This window comes from Lissotriton vulgaris, chromosome 1_1 (genome assembly GCF_964263255.1).
Source record: "Lissotriton vulgaris chromosome 1_1, aLisVul1.2, whole genome shotgun sequence".
In the NCBI taxonomy this organism is placed as follows: domain Eukaryota; kingdom Metazoa; phylum Chordata; class Amphibia; order Caudata; family Salamandridae; genus Lissotriton; species Lissotriton vulgaris.
The window spans coordinates 448771554-448792146 of NC_141685.1; positions in this window are offsets into that span (position 1 = coordinate 448771554).

Here is a 20593-nt window from a genome sequence, read left to right on the forward strand (position 1 = left end):
GAATTGAATGTTTTTGAAGCGTGCATTCCTTCAAACCTTTTTGGGGTACTCTAGTGCCTTTTCCCACTCTTTGTCATGGAGCACCCATTCTATCTTGTCCTCCCATTTCTGGCATAGGGCTTGTAGAGGGGCCCTGATCAGTTCTCAGATTGCTTTGTAGTGCCAAGTAACTAAGTGTCTCCCGTGCCCATACGCAGAATTGTGTGCAACACCGGGTGTGTCGGTGGCTCTCTCTCAGTGAGGTCCCAGCAGTGTCGGGCACTTTCTACTAATCATCTAACCAGGAATTGTCCCGGGGGGAGATCATAGCCTTTCCTCATTTGAGCATATGTTTTCAACTGCCCATCCTTGAACAGGGACTCGACCTCTGTCACCTCGTGTTCAGTCCATATCCGGAGGGCGCTGGTGGTGTAATAGTTCTCCCGTTGAGGGAATCCTACCAATGGGAGCAGCGTGGAGTAGAGGGGCTGACCCCTTGACATACGGTATATGCGCATCATGTATTTGCGGGTTATCGATACCTGTAGTGGGTGTTTATGTTTAGGCTTGGTACCTGACATCAGTAGTCTCTGGATGGTCGGGAGAGGTATCCGGCTGTCGTTAGAGAATGTCTTCTCTATGTGGCACTCTGCTGTCCAATGGTACAGCCACTGAAGCTGCACTACTAGGAAGTAAGCCTCAAAGGAGGGGACCCCTGGACTCCCTTGTGTTGTGGGTAAATAGAGGGTTTGTAAGGCTACCCTGTGTCTACCACCCCCCCATATCAACGCTGGGCGTAGTGTGTCTAGTTCTTGACAAAAGGAGCGAGGCAGTATCACTGGGAGATTAGTAAAGGAGTAGAGCAGTCTGGGTACCATAATCATCTTCGCTAGGGCTACACGCCCTATGGGAGCCAAGGGCAGGGTCTGCCAGAAGGCAACCACTGCACGTAGCACGGCTAATATCTTGCAGTGGTTCCCCTCATAAAGGCTCTTGGTGAGTGATACAGTCTCACCCAAGATATCGGGGTTCCGCAGCACTCCAACCGAGTGTCTGGGGCCCAATCGTTATCTCCGAGGGAGCTAGATGAGGGCAGAGGGGGAAGATCGTCGATTTTTCCCAATTGACTTTAAGACCAGAGACCTCTGCAAAGCCTTGTAATATTGTTCATATGGACATAAGGTCGCTTGTGATATCCTGCACATAAATCAGGAGATCATTGGCGTATAACGATACACAATGTACTATGTCTGCGATTAGAATGGCCAGAGGTTCCACTGCCAAGGTGAAGAGGAGGGAGACAAGGAGCACCAGTGCTTCGTCCTGCGCTCCAACCGTAATGGAGTTGAAATGTACTTTTCCACTCTCACCCTAGTTGTAAGGCCCTTATAGAGGAGCAGTGTGTATGCCAACAGGGTTGAGCCGACGCGTACTTTATGGAGGACTGCGAATAGGTATGGCCATTGTAGTGTATCAAAGGCCTTTTCGAGGTGTAGAATTAGGCATGCAGGTTGTGGGAAGTGATCTTTTGCTCTATCTTGTATATGGAAGAGTCTATGTATATTCTGTGACACGTTGCGCCTGGGGAGAAAACCGTTTTGGTTTGGGTGGATCAATTGGGGGAGGACTTGAATGTACTGATCCGCCAATATTTTCCCTAAAATGTTACAGTCCGCGTTCAGTAGAGTTATGGGCCTGTATGAGAACGGGAGAGTGGGATCCCTTTGTGGTTTGAGAAATGTTACCAGGGTAGATTCCCTGAGTGAACCAGGAAGTTCACCTCTTTGTAACACGTCTTCATACATGGACGCAATTAGCGGGGTCAGTTGGCCCGAAAAGGTAGTATAGTATTTGAGGGGAAAGCCGTCCATTCCCAGCGCATTACTTCGTGCCAGTGCCCTGATTTTGTGGTTGACGTCCAGGAATTTTATCTTTGTCTCTAACCCCTTTCCGTACGCTGACGGGATGACGGGTAGAGGTAATGAGGGGAAGAACTAGGATAACGCTAGTTGTGATGACTGTGGCGTAGCCCGATAGATTCCCGTGTAATAGTCGAGGAAAATGCGTAATATATCTACTTGTGACTGTTTAGGGGCACCCGTCGTGTCTATCAATTCTGTGATGGTTGCATGTCCGTGTCCTGTTTTGCGAGCCAGGCTAGAAGTGTTCCCGCCCTATTTCCCTCCCAATGTACCCGTGCAGCATGAGTTCTAAAATTATATTTGCGAAGGTCTCTCATAGTCTCCCCATACGATGTTTTAGCTGTCACCACTTGCTCCTGGGTAGCTTCCCCTTTATCCTTACATTTTGTAAGTTCCGCCAATCGTGTTTCCGCAGTTTGTAATGATTATTCTAGTATTTTTCTCACTCCTACTATGTGTTGGGTGCAGTGTCCACTAGCCTCGACTTTAAATGTGTCCCATTCTATTGATCTAGATGAGGCTGTGTCTGTGTTTAGTGTGAAGTATTCCTGAATATGGTCGCCGTGAGTGTGACAAAATACCTGGTCAGTGAGGCATTCCTGGGGCAATTTCCATGTAGGCATGGGGGGTAGGGCTGCCTCAATCTGAGGGTCCTAGTATGTGCGTCATGATCTGACAGTACTCTGCCCAGGTAGTCGGTGTTCTGTATTTGGGGGAGCTGTGCTGTGGAGCGGAGAAATCTATCTAGTCTCACCATGAGATTGTGCGGGGTGGAGTAAAAGGAGTACACTTTAACGTTTAGGTTCTTTTCTCGCCAGGCATCTACTAGTGTCCAGTGGGTAACCCAATTTTAGAACTGCTCTGTCTGTTTCAGTGCGGGGGACTGCACCGGAGGAGGATGAGATCTATCTAAGCTGATGTATAGGGTGCAGTTATAGTCCCCTCCCAACAACCATGGCATTGCCCTGTATTGTGCTAACACTCCAGTAAGGCGGATACAATATTGATCCTGCTCCACATTGGGGGCATAGATGCTTCCAACCAGTATTTCCCTGCCCTCTAGGTGTCCCGCTAGCAGGGAGTACCATCCTTCTTTATCTACCAACCTGGACCGTTCTCTTAAGGGGATCCCAGGTCTAATCCTAATCAGGGCACCCCTGGCGAATGCGGGTATGTTGTGGCACAAATAATACCTCACCATTTTTTACACAGGTGATCCACCTCTGTTACCGTCAGGTGTGTCCCCTGTAGGAGAGCTATCTGTGCTTGCTGCCGTTTAATATAGGTGTAAATCGTGTATCGTTTGCTTGCTATGTGCATGCCCCTGACATTTAATGTTACAACTTTCAGGTCTGTGTTAGGGATCTTGGCCGCCATTGCTCCTAGTGTCTAGGTGGTGCTTCTCTTGGCTTAGTGTTCCCTTCATCCCTAGTGCCCCCCATCCGCCAGAATGCTTGCCACTGGTATCCGAACCATATTTCTGTAGGCCGTATGTGCGCTCCCCTGGGAGTGTTGGGGGGATGTGAAATGAGGGGGAGGTGAGGTGAACCAATGGGAAACAGTCCCAATTTATATAACCTATCGCTCGAGGCGATATGTTCAAACTGCACGTCATGTGCGAACTTTAGTTCGTTACATGGAGGAAGTGGTTGTCTGCTTCCATCAGCCGCTGTCGCTGCAGTTACCCGCTCTTTGACTGTGCTTTGGTGGTGCCCAACTGTGTCTTTGGTAGCCACCGCCGTCTGTTGCAGTTCAATGTTATAGACAATCTTCAGGCCAGCCGCATCAAGTTCAGGACCGGTTGCTGGAGCGCCCCTTTGGTGTCGAGCAATATCTCCTAGTTTGGGCGGTATGAAGGACCCTAAGGACACCTCCCCAAATGTACGTCATTCCAGTTTGGAGGTATCAGATCAGAGTGTCCGCCGTTTGGGGGGGGTCACAATTGGTGGTGTAATTGAGCAATCTTCGGGAGTGTTCACGTCACTGCCCTCCTCCTCTGAAGTGAATAGGTGAGGGCCTCTCTCACCATCTGAGCTGTCCCCTGGGAGCCCCATCTCTGTGGCTGTTTGAAGTGGTTTTCAACGTTCTGCAATGATTTGTGCAAGATCTGGAGAGTTCTTATTAGAGGAGTCCGAATGTAAACTCAATTGGGTGAGCGTGACTTTTTTCTGTTGTCGTCACTGGCAGGCCTGAGGGTCGATAGGTCTGCGCCTTCCTTGGATTGCTCAAGTGTGACAGCTGTTGCTTGACCTAGCTGCTGGCCTCCGTGGGGTCAGAGAAAAAGTGTGTATTTCCGTTGTGTATGATCTTGAGACGGGCTGGGAATAGAAGCGCATATTGGACATTCTTTTGGTGCAGGTTGTGGTTGACCGTTTAGAAGGTGGACCTTTGTTGCTGAACAGTCCGTGAGTAATCTGGGAATAGCATGACCTGCTTGTCCTCCACTCGGAGTACTCCCTGACATCTTGCGGCTCGGAGGATGGCGTCTCTATCCTGGTAATGGAGCAGTTTTAGGAGAAATGGTCAGGGTGGTGACCCTGGTGGTGGTTTGCTGGCCGGTACACGGTGTGCCCTTTCTATGGAGAAGAATGGGGTTAGCTCCCCAGCTGGTGTGAACGTCGTGATCCACGTTGCGATGTATCTGAGAGGGTTAGTCTTTTCCACTCCCTCCGGTAGATTGAGGATGAGAATGTTGCTTCTGCGGGACCGTCCTTCTAAATCATCCGTTTTGCTCTCCAGGATCTTCACACGTGATTGAAGAACTTTCAAGGTGCCTTGCTGTTGCTGTATTTTCGGTTCCAGAGTATGCAGCGTTTTCTCTCCTTGCTTAACTTTATCAGCCAACTCCCTGTGGTCGTCCAGAGCAGATTAAGGTCCATGGCCAGTTCTCCGAAGTTGTGCTCCATGGTTACTCTTGAGAATTCACTTGCCTCTAGGACATTGTCCAATTTATTCGACATGGATTCTGAGCTTGAGGGTTCCCCTCCCAGCTGTGTGGTGTTGGGTACCTGGGATGTTGTTCTCTGGGGCCCGGTGTCTTGTGCATGGACGCCCCATGGTGGTCGTGTCCCTTGCCGATAGTCACTGGTGGTTGCTTGTGGCACTCTCCTTCTGCGGAGGTCTAGTGGCTTGCGGTCAATTGAGGCATATGTTTCTTTTTCTGGTGTCCCCTGCTCTTATTTTGATTATGGCTCCCAGTAGTGGCCTGGAAGTTGATGGGCGATGCTCGCGATCCTCCTGGAATGTGCCCCCCCTGCAAGCTGGTGGGGAATATCACCCGAGGGATGATAGTGAGGGGTGTCCAGTCATCCCCACGCAGTTCCTTTGGCTCGGTGGCTTCCGGGGTCAGCGGCAGCTTGAGGGAAGACGGGGCAGGCAGGAATGTCCCCTGTGGCCCCCGGTCCCCTGTCTGCAGCCCTGATGCTTGTTGGTGGGGCACAGGGACACCCGGAGTGCGAGGTTTGCTGTGCGCTATTTAGGCTCAGGGTCTTCAGCAAGGATTGGGGGCTTGATGTGATGTTTGAAGCGCCTCAGGGTCCCATGTGCGGTAGTGGTCAGCCGCACGATCCCGCCATCACCCAGATCGCCCTTGTGCCCCACTACACCCTGGGGGGTCGTGGGTGACTCCCAGGGGCACCCCCGCGCTGGGCTCCCCTCCCTGGATGGTCTGCCTGCGGCCTGGGCTCTGCGCCAGCCCGAGGCGGTTCCAATGCCGAGTTCGGAGGGTTCCCGCTCCCTACGTACAGGCCTCCGATGTGTCCCCGTGTGCCGTCCGCCCCATGGGCGTTGGGTCCTGGTTCCTAGCAGAGTTGGGAGGCCACTGCACCAGGGTGCTATTGCCGGTGGTGGGGGTAACTCACCGGCTTCCGCCACCATAAAGTGGGCCACCGGGGCCTTCCTACATGGGCCTACCCATCAAGCCCATATCCCAATTGCGTCTCCTCGGGCATCTCGAGGCCCGATGCCATGCCGGGTAGGGTGTCTTGTGTGAGCACTCTGTGGGAGTGCTGCGGTGTGCCCTGGCATTGGCGTGTCATCCCTTTAGGTGAGGGGCCCCCTCGCGTGGGATTCGTGATGTGCGGGCCTGCGAGCGGCTGCAGCAGCACTCTCACCTGTCCCCTTCCCTTTTTCTCCACCGCTTGGGGTCCGCTGGACCTCGCTTGTGATTGCCACAGGGTCCAGAAGTCGGCGATCAGCAGGCCCTGTCTCCGGACCCAGCTCAGACGCGGGAGCGCTCAGGGTCCGCAAGGTGCCGCCATTTAACTGTCGCAGCTGCGACCCTGCCAGAGCTCCTGGCATCGTCATGAGCACCACATCGGTCGTTCCTCCGGGCTTGTCAGGTGTCCCTCATGGGCGCTTTGGCTGCGGTGGCATTTGCCGTGGGCTGCGGTTGAGTTAAGTGAAACAAACAGTTTACCTAAACCTCAATGCTGAATTCAGACAATGAATGCTGACTTGAGGATAAACACCTTTATTAGTTTTATCCCGACATTGATTTATGTCATTTATTTATAACTTAATTGTCAATATCTTTTTTTTATGCAGAAACAAGATCGTCATCAACTTCATGTATTGCCATATACTTAGATACAAACAAACAAATCCTTAATATAAACAGTGAAATAAACACAATAGTGAACATGTGATTACACATACAAAAAAAAATGTTTTGCTTATGATTGTGACGTGTCATGGAACAATTAATCAAATACTGGAGAAAAATCACAAATAACATTACGAAACATGGGGCGTAGGAAACTGATCAAGGTAACACCCCAAATCCTGAAGACAAATGAATTAGATCAAATCTGCTGTCGTCAATGCCACGTTTTGTCAACTGCAACAAAGCGGATCTTGAATCAGAAAAATTCTGAGTAGGACCAGAGATTCAATACTCATAATTTCGCATGTGGAAGAAAAGGGCTTTACCTTAATTATTCGTGTTCCTGAGGCTGTATTTTCCGGTGTATCATTTGGGATCATTTGTTTTCCATTCGGGTGAACATCTCTGCAAAATCGTTATTTAAATGATTTAGAGATTGTGTGTGTTCCCCAACTGTTTGTCCCTAATCAAATGAAAAATCAGGGACTTACTCGTGTTTCAAACGGCGGACCGTGAAAAGCTGTTGCCACTACAATTTCGGGTGATCTTCACTCTGTAAGGGTCAAGCACAGGGGAGGGAAGAAGGAGCCTATCGGCTCGGTTTTCTTGGGAGTGAAAGAAAAGGACTGAATTCCGATTCTAGGGCTTACCGTAAGACTGCGCGTTACAGATGAATCATGAGTATCACTGCTGAGCGGAACCGGGAAGAATTAGGTGTCCGCGGGAGTGCCAGGGAGTTTGGTAAATGTGTCAGGTGGTCCCTGTGTGGCCAATCAGGTCCTGCGAAATCCCGATTTAATTAAGGTGTATTCTGGGACATGTAGGCTTGCGATTGCCTATTTCTATGCTCTGTTGATCTCACTTAAACAATTTAGTCCTTTATTCACACTATCGAACTTTAGAATAAGGTATACCTCTTTTCTTAGCAGCATCACTTCCACATTTGGTTGACGTTTAGGATCAATCCAGGCCAATGTCGTCCATTTAAAATCATTTTCACTGTGATTGTTGTCAATAAAATGTTCGACCATTGGTGCTGTCAGAACCTTTTTCTTTATTCGTGAACGGTGTTGGGTGATCCTTACATTGATAGATTGACTTGTCTTACCAATGTAAACTTTGTTGCACGGACAAACCACGGCATAGACCACATTTTTGGTTTTACAATTTGGGAATGCATCATGCTTCCAATTGATTCCATCGTGGGTGAAAACATTGCCCTCTAGTGTTGTAGAACAGGACACACAATTACCACATTTGTGGTGCCCACATATCGGTTTCAGATTCCACTGTGCTAAAAGGTCGCTTTTTTGTTGTGGAATGTAGCTGTCTGCCTTTATTAGCTGTTGCCCTATACTAGTATTTTTCCGCATGGCGAAAATTGGTTTTTCTAGGGGGTGCTCTAATGTCTCCAACAAATGCCAATTTTTTTAAATGATACCTTTAAATTTATTAGTGTGTTGGCTGAAAGTTGTTACGCACACTAGTTTATCTAGTTCACTCTTTTCTTTTGAACTAGATAAACTAGTGTGCGTAACAACTTTCAGCCAACACACTAATCAATTTAAAGGTATCATTTTAAAAAATTGGCATTTGTTGGAGACATTAGAGCACCCCCTACAAAAACCAATTTTCGCCATGCGGAAAAATACTAGTATAGGGCAACAGCTAATAAAGGCAGACAGCTACATTCCACAACAAAAAAGCGACCTTTTAGCACAGTGGAATCTGAAACCGATATGTGGGCACCACAAATGTGGTAATTGTGTGTCCTGTTCTACAACACTAGAGGGCAATGTTTTCACCCACGATGGAATCAATTGGAAGCATGATGCATTCACAAATTATAAGACCAGAAATGTGGTCTATGCCATGGTTTGTCCGTGCAACAAAGTTTACATTGGTAAGACAAGTCAATCTATCAGTGTAAGGATCACCCAACACCGTTCACGAATAAAGAAAAAGGTTCTGACAGCACCAATGGTCGAACATTTTATTGACAACAATCACAGTGAAAATGATTTTAAATGGACGACATTGGCCTGGATTGATCCTAAACTTCAACCAAATGTGGAAGTGATGCTGCTAAGAAAAGAGGCATACCTTTTTCTAAAGTTCGATAGTGTGAATAAAGGACTAAATTGTTTAAGTGAGATCAACAGAGCATAGAAATAGGCAATCGCAAACCTACATGTCCCAGAATACACCCGGGATTTCGCAGGACCTGATTGGCCACACAAGGACCACCTGACACATTTACCAAACTCCCTGGCACTCCCGCGGACACCTAATTCTTCCCAGTTCCGCTCGGCAATGATACTCATGATTCATCTGTAACGCGCAGTCTTAAGGTAAGCCCTAGAATCGGAATTCAGTCCTTTTCTTTCACTCCCAAGAAAACCGAGCCGATAGACTCATTCTTCCCTCCCCTGTGCTTGGCCCTTACAGAGTGAAGATCACCCGAAATTGTAGTGGCAACAGCTTTTCACGGTCCGCCGTTTGAAACACGAGTAAGTCCCTGATTTTTCATTTGATTAGTGACAAACAGTTGGGGAACACACACAATCTCTAAATTATTTAAATAACGATTTTGCAGAGATGTTCACCCAAATGGAAAACAAATGATCCCAAATGATACACCGGAAAATACAGCCTCAGGAACACGAATAATTAAGGTAAAGCCCTTTTCTTCCACATGCAAAATTATGAGTATTGAATCTCTGGTCCTACTCAGAATTTTTCTGATTCAAGATCCGCTTTGTTGCAGTTGACAAAACGTGGCATTGACGACAGCAGTCAGTAAACGCAACCTTGGGCACAATCAAGACAAGGTATGCTGCATCATATTGATGCGATTAATTTGAATTATTGTATGGATTGAGGACCCCTTTTGTTAAAACAAATTTCCCCTCTCTTTTGTAAATAGTTCCCATGGATCCGACTAATACCGCCCTGATGAGAATCCTGTGAATCAGTCAGCAGGATTCGAAACACATCGGCATTTCTCCTCCTAATGAACTTCAATGCCTGTGACATTTATTCAGGAAATGGCATTTCCCTGATTTGATCTAATTCATTTGTCTTCAGGATTTGGGGTGTTACCTTGATCAGTTTCCTACGCCCCATGTTTCGTAATGTTATTTGTGATTTTTCTTCAGTATTTGATTAATTGTTCCATGACACGTCACAATCATAAGCAAAAAAAAAATTTTTTGTATGTGTAATCACATGTTCACTATTGTGTTTATTTCACTGTTTATATTAAGGATTTGTTTGTTTGTATCTAAGTTTATGGCAATACATGAAGTTGATGACGATCTTGTTTCTGCATAAAAAAAAGATTTTGACAATTAAGTTATAAATAAATGACATAAATCAAAGTCGGGATAAAACTAATAAAGGTGTTTATCCCCAAGTCAGCATTCATTGTCTGAATTCAGCATTGAGGTTTAGGTAAACTGTTTGTTTCACTAATATACTGTGGCCCAACCTACCCTCATTCCCACAGGGCCAAACCCCCCTTTTTTCTCTAATCTACGTGTGGTTGAGTTAAGGCATATATTTATTCTGACTTTGCGGGCTGCTGAGTGGAGCGCTTGGGAAGTGCTGCCGCCATCTTAGCCTGCTTGGCCACGCCCCCGAAGAAAACACCTTTAATGTCCGGTTGATGTAGGTGGGTTTGTATTGACAGGAATTTATGGTGTTTGCCATTGGTTTCCAGCAAGTATTCTGCTGATAAGAATATTAAACTATCCTCAAACAAAAACAGCCTGTTCTTTTGCTTAGCTGCCTGAAGGATACCCTAGTATGTTGACATTGGACAAAGCGTGCAATTATTGGGAGGGGTCGACTCTAATTGTTCAAGTTCCTAGGTTTTATTCAACGGGCTCTTTGAAATTCAATCTAATCAGATCAGCTAGGTGTCCAATCATATCCTTGTTGTGAACCTTTTCTCCTGCACCATAAGTGTGGATATTGTCTTACCTGTACCAATCTTCCAAGTCTGTCTCCTTGCTTTAGAGGAATTGGATGTCCTGGCCCCAGTCTGGGAGTTTACTATATTTGGATTTGAGATTCTCAGGCCTCTTCTCTGCAGTATCAAGACACACATGAAAAGCTTAGATATCAGAGCATACTGATTTCATTTCTGAGGATAGTTTTGTAATTTTAGTATCCAACTTAGAAAGTGTACAGCAGGCACATAGATTTCTTTAAAATGCTGTCCAACTCACCCCCTGACATTTCATTTTTTTGCACCTAGTTATGATCCTCATTTAGTGTCACAAAGTACCTTAAAGAACATAAGCTGTTGTACTGGTCGCGATGAAGACATGCACCAGTAGGCAGACCTGATTGTTTCAGTTTGGAAAACTGGCCAATGTGAGGCCTCCACTAAGAGGCATGTTCCACTATGCATGACTTCAGAAGATAGGAGGGCACAAGAGTCTAAAGCCAAATGGTGTGCTCCTTACCAAAGATGGCCGGGCTTGATTTAAATAACTGGCCCCTGCTGTATCTAGTGATGGTGAAGGAGGTTCTTAAGTGTCAGTAGATAACAAAGTTAGTGAGCAGAGTTCTATCTTGTACTGCTTTCAGAAGAAGAGTATCCCATCAGCGGGGCAAGGCTGGGAATGTGCTCGGAGATAGTCCTTACATTGCCACTGTCACAGAACAAGGTCCTCCATCATTACTAAGGCCACCAGAGTAGGACCAGAGAGACGGATGTCATCTCCCTCCGCAGTGGGTGTACCACTCCAGCTCCACATGCATCAAACATCTAATTCAACTCTAGGAGTCAGCAGGCTACCATACTCTCAGCACATTGAAACAGTGGTAGGAATTGTAGCACCTTATGGAGCTCTAACAGGTACAGGCCATCTTGGGTGCCTCCCAGCTCCGCCCCTGAGACTACAATTCTTGAAACTTTGAATCTGATTCTTAACACCTCTTTGACTTTGAGCATTTTTCCTGACCACTTTAAATAACCCAATGTTCTTCCTACACTGAAAAATCCCCCCGTAGATCCTGAATAGCTATTTGTTTATTGATTCATTTCCTGTGTACTAACCTGTGCAAAACGCCCTGGGAGACAAGTAAGACAACTTGTAGTGTGGTTCCTATATTCCCAATGGGCTCTGCGCATTGGAATAACATAAACGACAGTGTAGACGTAGGACTGAGGTCGACTAGGTCTCTATTGAATATGTTAGACTTAATTATGAAATGCCAGCTAGCTCAGAGGTCACTAGAAACTTTCTCGAGTAAACAAGAAGGTGCTAATTTCCTGAATAGACAAGAAGGGATTCGTTTCTGACAACCGCATAAACATGACAACTTTGCTCCCCCAGAATAAGGAGTATATATCCAGAGTCGCGTAAACAATAGATAGCTATTTCACTCAGTTAATCGTGCATGCTTCGTTTCACCAGGAGTGCAGAGAAATAGAGAGACGGGCGTTTTCAATAAAAGTGGTTATTTATTGAGCAGTCTACTTTCTCATGCAAGAGAAGTGAATTGCCACAATTGCAATACTTGTCATAAAGTAAAGTGCGTACAGTAAAATGAGTATTATGAAATAATACTGTAAAAGCATTTATATGGTTTCTAATCGATAAGATACTTAAAATGGATAAAATACATACAATGATAAAAATAATGACTAAACGTACTCAACTGGTGTTTCTAAGATACGCCTACCGCAGTGTACCTAACCTAAGCCTAGTACAGGGAAGGGGTAGATGAGTTATAGTTTTTGCCAAGAATTTGAATCAAGAATTCTCTAAGGGTCTAATCAGCTCCGTACCTTGGTTATAGAATGAAGGAGGCCTTGTATCTCTTTCTCAGGACTCGATCTCCCAGCAACCCGCAAGGGTGACAAGGAAACACTGGAGCTGGATTTCTCGGCAGGGGAAAAGACAGCATCTCTCTCAGTGCGTCAGTGGGAGGGTCGGCTTCCTTCGGCACTCGTATCAGCAGGGCGTCGGGCAAGAAGATAGCCGATCTGCTCCAAACCACCGTGTGTTGCTTAAGGCAGATGCTGGTATATTTATACCTGGAAGGTGCCGAGCTTGACGTAAGGTTGGACATAAGACGTCACTAAGAACTCTCAGTTCTTTCAGGACTCCAGGAGTTCTAGGACAAATCAATACAGAAGCAGGGGAAATTCCCGGGCTGCTGGAGGCTTGGTTTGTTTAAGAACGCGTTGTGCTTTCTAGGAGTCTATGGGAGTAGCCTTGCCGTATTTGGACTGCATTGGCTATGTCTTAATATGGGTATGATTCTTATGCCTATATAAGGAAATGATTTGATATAGCCACATAAGGGCATGAAATCGTGAATATTTACTAAAGTCCTAGAATCATCTACAACAAACTCTCCAATTTCTGTATTATTACTGATATATTTTTTTTGCCAACCTCATTAATTTTCAATCTGAGGTGATGTTGGCAGGGTCACTGCCTTTCTGTATGACCTAACAGCAGCATTCAACATTCTTGGCTACTTCATCATAACAGATTCTTACTAAGTCTTCAGAGGTGGGTGTCACCAGTTTAGAAATGGCCTGGTTCAGGTAATTTCTTACCAATTGCTCTTAAAGAATTATTCTATTTGCTTTTAATCAGAGGTGCTGTGTCTTTTATTTGATGTTCCTCAGGGTTTTGGCTTATTTCCCTCCACATTCAACATGGCCAACTTTAGCAACTCTTTTTAATTTTACCTTAATATGAATGCCGATGACACCTACGTTGTCTTCTTACCTGATGGTTCAGGTCACCAGCAGCTATGTTGTAAACATGACAAGTTCCGGTTCGGAGGCTGGCGGAAGTGACTGACTCAGGCTGATCGGGAAGAAGATAATCAAATCAGGTGATCATAACGACTGCTGAATCGTACATAATATCGAAGTTCAATTTCACTAAACTCCTAGGGCTTTTGACCCAGATTTCACCTGTAGTGGTATCAAGCTGCATTTCCAGTCTGTAATGCAAATATGATTCTTTTTTTTTACAATGGCACCGACGATCTAGCTGTCTTCTCTTTTGTTGGAGCTGAACCGAACTGTAGAACCCCTTTATGCTTGGAACGACTCGAAATTCGCTGAAAGCTGTAGGTGGTCTGAACGTTCTGAAGTGCCTCATCGTGGCTGAATCATGCTAAACCATTTCTAAAATCCCTCCTCAGGCTTCCTGTGAAGTCCAGTCTTATTCCTAAAACCCTCTGTCGTCTGCACTGTTTTCTGTACAGTAATGTGCAAGAGTCTTCTTTCTTATGTCCCTGGACACTCTCTGAGGTGCCATTCCACAGTTCTACCTTCAAACCCCTGCTTTAAAAAGTCTTCTCTGGGAGGCTGTCAGTTTCCTTTTCTCGCCCCAGCATCACACAATGGTTTCTCAATACCTCTTATGTATACCACTTCCCCCCTGGCTTTTCGTCACTTCTTCAACACATACCCCTCTCACTAAAGATCTGTAATAGTTACTTTTTCTATGAAAGTTGTGTTTGTCTTCATCCCTAATGCCCTGAAAACGATCAGTGAATTTGTGCTCCTTAAAAGCAAAATAACATAACACACCATATGTACTGTAGCATAACATAACATAACATAGTACAAAATAGCATACTGTAGTATATCATAAAACCATAACATAACACATAATAGCATACCGTGGCATAGCATAATACCATAACGTAACATAACCCACAATAGCGTACTGTATCATAGCAAAATACCATAACATAACATAACACACAATAGCCTACCGTACCATATCATAATACCATAGCATAACTTAACACACAATAGCATACGTAACATAACATAATACCATAACATAATATAGCACATAATAGCATACTGCAGCATAGCATTATACCATAACATAATTTAGCACAAAAATAGCATACCGTAGCATAGCATAAAACCATAACATTACATAGCACACATTAGCATATCGTAGTATAGCATAATATAATAACATAACATAACACACAATAGCATACCGTGGCATAACATAATACCATACCATAACACATATTAGCATACCGTAGCATAGCATGATACCATAACATAACACACATTAGCGTACCATAGCATAACATAATACCATAACATTACATAATACACAAGAGCATACTGTAGCATAGCATAAAACCATAACATAACATAACATAACACACAATAGCATACAGTAGCATAGCATAATAAATAACATAATTTAGCACACAATAGCATACTGTAGCATAGCATAATGCCATAACATAACATAGCACACAATAGCATACTGTAGCATAGCATAATACCATAACGTAATACACAATAGTGTACCGTAGCATAGCATAATACTATAACATAACATAACATAACATACCATAACATAACATAACACACAATAGCATACCATAATATAGCATAATACCATAACATAACATAACACACAATAACATACCATAGCAAAGCATAATACCATAACATAACATAACACACAATAGCATACCGTAATATAGCATAATACCATAACATAACGTAGCACACAAAAGCATACCATAGCAAAGCATAATACCTTAACATAACATAACCCATAATAGTGTTCCATAGCATACTATAATAACAAAACACACCATATGTACCATAGCATAAAATAATATAACATAATCTACAATAGCATATGGAAGTATATCATAAAACCATAACATAACACATAATAGCTTACCGTAGCAGAGCATATTACCATAACATAACATAACCCACAATAGCGTACCATATCATGGCAAAATACCATAACATAACATAACACACAATAGCTTACCGTAGCATAGCATAATACCATAACATAACTTAACACACAATTGCATACAGTAGCATAACATAATACCATAACATAACATAACACAACACACTATAGCATGCCGTAGCATAGCATAGTACCAGAACATAACATAGCCCACAATAGCATACTGTAGCATAGCATAATACCATAACATAACACACAATAGCATACAATAGCATAGCACAATACCATAACATAACATAGCACACTGTAGCATACTGTAGCATAATATAATACCATAACATAAGATACCACACAATAGCATACCATAGCATAGCATAATACCATAACATAACTCACAATAGCATACCGTAGCATAGCATAATACCATAACATAACACACAATAGCATACCATAGCATAGCATAATACCATAACATGACATAACACAACACATAATAGAATACTGTAGCTTAGCATATCATAACATAACACACAAAAGCATACCATAGCATAGCATAATACTATAACATAACATAACACACAATAACATACCGTAGCATAGCATAATATCATAACATAACATAACATACAATAGCATACAGTAGCATAGCATACCATAACATAACACACAATAGCATATCGTAGAATCGCATAATACCAAGACATAACACATAATATCATACTGTAGCATAGCATACTATAATAACATAACACACATTAGCATACAATAGCATAGCATAATACTTTAACATAACATAACACACAGTAGCATACCGTAGCAGAGCATAATATCATAACATAACACACAATAGCATACCATAGCATAGCATAATACCATAACATGACATAACACAACACATAATAGAATACTGTAGCTTAGCATATCATAACATAACACACAAAAGCTTACCATAGCATAGCATAATACTATAACATAACATAACACACAATAACATACCGTAGCATAGCATAATATCATAACATAACATAACACACAATAGCATACAGTAGCATAGCATACCATAACATAACACACAATAGCATATCGTAGAATCGCATAATACCAAGACATAACACATAATAGCATACTGTAGCATAGCATACTATAATAACATAACACACATTAGCATACAATAGCATAGCATAATACTTTAACATAACATAACACACAGTAGCATACCGTAGCAGAGCATAATATCATAACATAACACACAATAGCATGCCGTAGCATACTATAATAACATAGCTTAACACAACATAACATGACAAAAGAGGTCTGGGTTTTCGCTGAATAAATTTGGCAAGAGATCAATGTTCGTGATTGTTGCTGATGAGGAGGGGAAGCAGCAGGGTTGACCTTCACAGAACACATGATTAAGCGTTGGGCATGGAGAGGTATTAGTCCAGTCTAAACCTCGGTTATCAACCAATCAAAAATAATTTTGGCCAGTCTTGAACCCACTGACAAAACTGGCCCTGATCGTGTGGAGGTTTATTAGAATGAGAGGCCTGCCTAGAACACTGTTTTGTAGCTATGTGCTATAATAGAATATTATGTTAAGGTGAAAATAGTAACGACATAAGGCATTTATGGGCTACACACTAAGCATCGGGAAGACAATAGGAAGGAATTGCTTTTTTATGCTGGCCTAGGATTATTAAACAAGACATACATTACATATTCAGAAAAAGACACCCTTTATTAATTTACTTTCAACATTTTCTTCAGCAATTTATTCCGCTTTTTAGCTATTCATCTTCTCTCAGGAAGGAGGGATTGGCGTTTTATTATAAAATATTCGTGGTTACCAAAGAAGCAAAAAAGTATACTACTGCCTGAAAATATATTGCAAGAATACTCATTTTCCAGATTTTATGGCGGCACTAGCTGGTATTCTTGCATGCAGTTTTGTAATTTATTCTGAACATTCCACTTAAACCTTTTTTCAATAGCATGATTTTATTAGAGTCAGCTCACTGGACTTTCCCAAAAAGGTATTTAAGATCGAATAAAACCAGTGCTTGGAAAAATATCATTACAATATGAAAGCAGTTACAAAAACATTAGTACTGCAAAGTTTTATTTCAAATGGCTTAGCTTGCTGTACATCACGTTATTGCACTCCTGTTTCTTAAAACAGATTCTAGTTCGTGTGTGTGTCTTTGTGTGTGTTAGCACATGTGTGTATGTTTCTCTGTGGAATGGAGCTAAAATGCCTTTTTTAACAGTTATTTAAACATGTTTTGTAATGCATGTTATCTACAATGTAGCTGCAAAATCATAGCAAATTCATGTTAACACATACATATTAATTTGTGATGGTGGATGAAGGTGGTGGGCACTGGCGCTGATTTATGGGGACGAAAAACTGCTTTTATTAATCAGATTTTGATGCAGATAGAAAGGGAGAAAGGAGAATAAGAAATAGGAAGGGGAAGATAGGAAAATATTTACAGCGGGAAAAAGCATGGATGAAAAAAGCAAGAGAGAGATAAAAAGAAAGGGCGCTGAAAGAAAGGGCCAGGAGGGGGAATGCAAGACTAGACATCAGCCAGTGGCGTAACAAAACTTGAGGGGCCTCCTGCACAATTCACGAAGATGGGCCCCCACGCTCCGGACTCAGTCAGGAGCTTTAAGGCCAGGGGCCCCACTTTCAGTGCACAGAGCCAGAGGGGGCTCCCGGGTACTCGGGGGGGGGGGGGGGCACCGTGGTGGTTGCAGGGGCTATAGTTACTCCACTGGTGTCAGCCATGATATTCGGAAACCAACACTTGGTAGTGCGAGCAGAGGGGTCCTAGGAACAACTTTGGGGCCATATATTTATATATATATAAGAGGGATCTTCCTTTACTGAGAGTACGCTGACTCTGTGGATTGTGTGTATATATATATATATATATATATATATATATATATATATATATATATATATATATATATATATATATATATATATATATATATATTCCATCAACTTGGCTCGTGCTTGTCAACCCCTGGCGCTTCTTGGACCGGTGCAATATTCCTCGGCAGAGCCCCGCCGAAATTTATGAACACACCTCCTTCTCAGGAATGAATACGCACTCGCAGGATCTTCTGTTCTTTAAGTTTTAATCATTCGCAATTTCCAGCATCATATAAATACCATTATTTATATGATGCTGGAATTTGCGAATGATTAAAACTTAAGAACAGAAGATCCTGCGAGTGCGTATTCATGCCTGAGAAGGAGGTGTGTTCATATATATATATATATATATATATATATATATATATATATATATATATATATATATATATATATATTCCAAAAAGTCGCCGTTAACCACCTGCTTCCCGCAGAACAACGAAAAGAGCGAGACCACCACGTAAGTGCAGTTTCTTCAGTGATTTATTCGTGCCAGAATTTCAGCCTGCAATCCACCATGACGCGTTTCGCCTCCAACAATGAGGCTTGATCATATATATATTGCAATAAAAGAAACCCTCATTGATTCCCCTGAGTGGCCTCACCTTTTGCTGTTGCAGAGGTATTGTGTTCATTAATTAGCGTGCACGCCAGAATCGTGCTGAGAGAGGCCCCTGCACCGGAAAGAGGCTCCTGGCTGCTGGTATCTGCCTTGGTGGACTGTGTGTTGCCCAAGTTATTGGGATTCCAGGAGCCCATCACTGGAAGCGACACAAAAACACGACAGTGCTGAAGTACTTCACTTCACCTCGGGCACCGGATCATCGATCCCGCCCCTGTCGCAGAAGACTGTCGAATCTGTGTGGTTGGTGCAGTTATGGGGAGCGGAGGTGTTTCCTGCAAGACATTTCAAAAGGTGCAAGCATTCCGCAAGCATTTGCCATCATTAATGCGGTGACGGACCAGCGCACTGCATCCTGGAAGTGGTAGTCCTGACGCACTGGGCGTCCTACCACGAGTGCCCCGCGGCCAATGACATTCTGAGCTGTGGGGGGCGGAGTGCTTATCCACCTGGCAGGTCGGGACTAGGTACACCCTTCGGTCATTTTGTCCAGACGCTGCCTGAACCACGTCGCGCTGAGGAAGGCTCAAGTGGAGCCGAAATGCATTCGCATGGACTTTGGTTCTTCAATTGCAATAAAAGAAACCCTCATTGATTCCCCTGAGTGGCCTCACCTTTTGCTGTTGCAGAGGTATTGTGTTCATATATATATATATAAAACAAAGTCACTCCTTCTGGACCTCCTGGACCCTTGGAAAGTGGTGTGCACACCGGCGGAGAAAACCTGCAAGCCAATGTTTGCCAGCACAGCAAGTCACAAAATAAGCACAATCTCAGGCATGAAAACACGGCACCCGATTAAGGGGCCGATTATGATTGCGGAATTTCCGCATCCTCTGGGCCGCCGTCTCTCAGACACCGTCCACCATATTAGGATGGGCTTCCAAAGATGCTTTTCCGCGGCGGGTTTTCTGCCGAGGAAAAGCATGTGTATCTTCACTGCGGGGGCCCGTTGCGGGCCCCCTAGGTGAAGGGGGGGTGGGGGGTGCACATGGGGGGTACCTATGGTACCCCCCTGCATTTGTATACAGAAATCGGCAGGCACCGCGCGGTGCCTGCCGCTTTCTGCATACAAATGCATTGTATGCAATTTTAACATTGCGGCGGGTGCAGCTTGAAGCTGCACCCGCCGCAATGTTAAAGATATAGGATGTGACCGCCACCCTGGCGGTCACTTCCTAATCAGCACAGAGGGAACGCCGCTGCCCATGCGGACGTTCCCTCATACTCTGGGGTCGCGGACGGGCTCAAGTCCGTCCGCGATCCTAATGACCCCCTAGGTGTCAAGGATGTTTAATGCTCACAACGCGTTTTAACACACGCAGTGGCTTGATCACGTGTATATATATATATATATAGATAGATATATACACGCACAATCCTGGCTCACCACATATCTTTGATGAGCCCTCACAGGTACGGACCACCAGGCATTTGTTGTTGAATATTAAAGTGCTTTATTTCAAAACAAAGATTAGCACATAGTCTAATCTAGGCCAGTGCCTAGCAAGACGCGTTTCGACCGCTAAAGCGCAGTCTTGATCACATATACTTTGTTTTACAGATTGGGCATTGGTAATTGCCTGTCTCATGTAATGAGGGGCCTTAGCTGAAATAAAAAGGCTGCATACTAAGGAAGGGGTCGCATTGCCCCTGAAAGCATGGCAGTCGAAGGGAGGAGCTTTGGCCTCATTCTCCCACTCTATCCCCAATCTTCATTTATACAACTCTAAAGAACAATAGTACAGTGTGTAGAGCAAGTTCTAGTAGAGTGAGCTATCCAGGTGC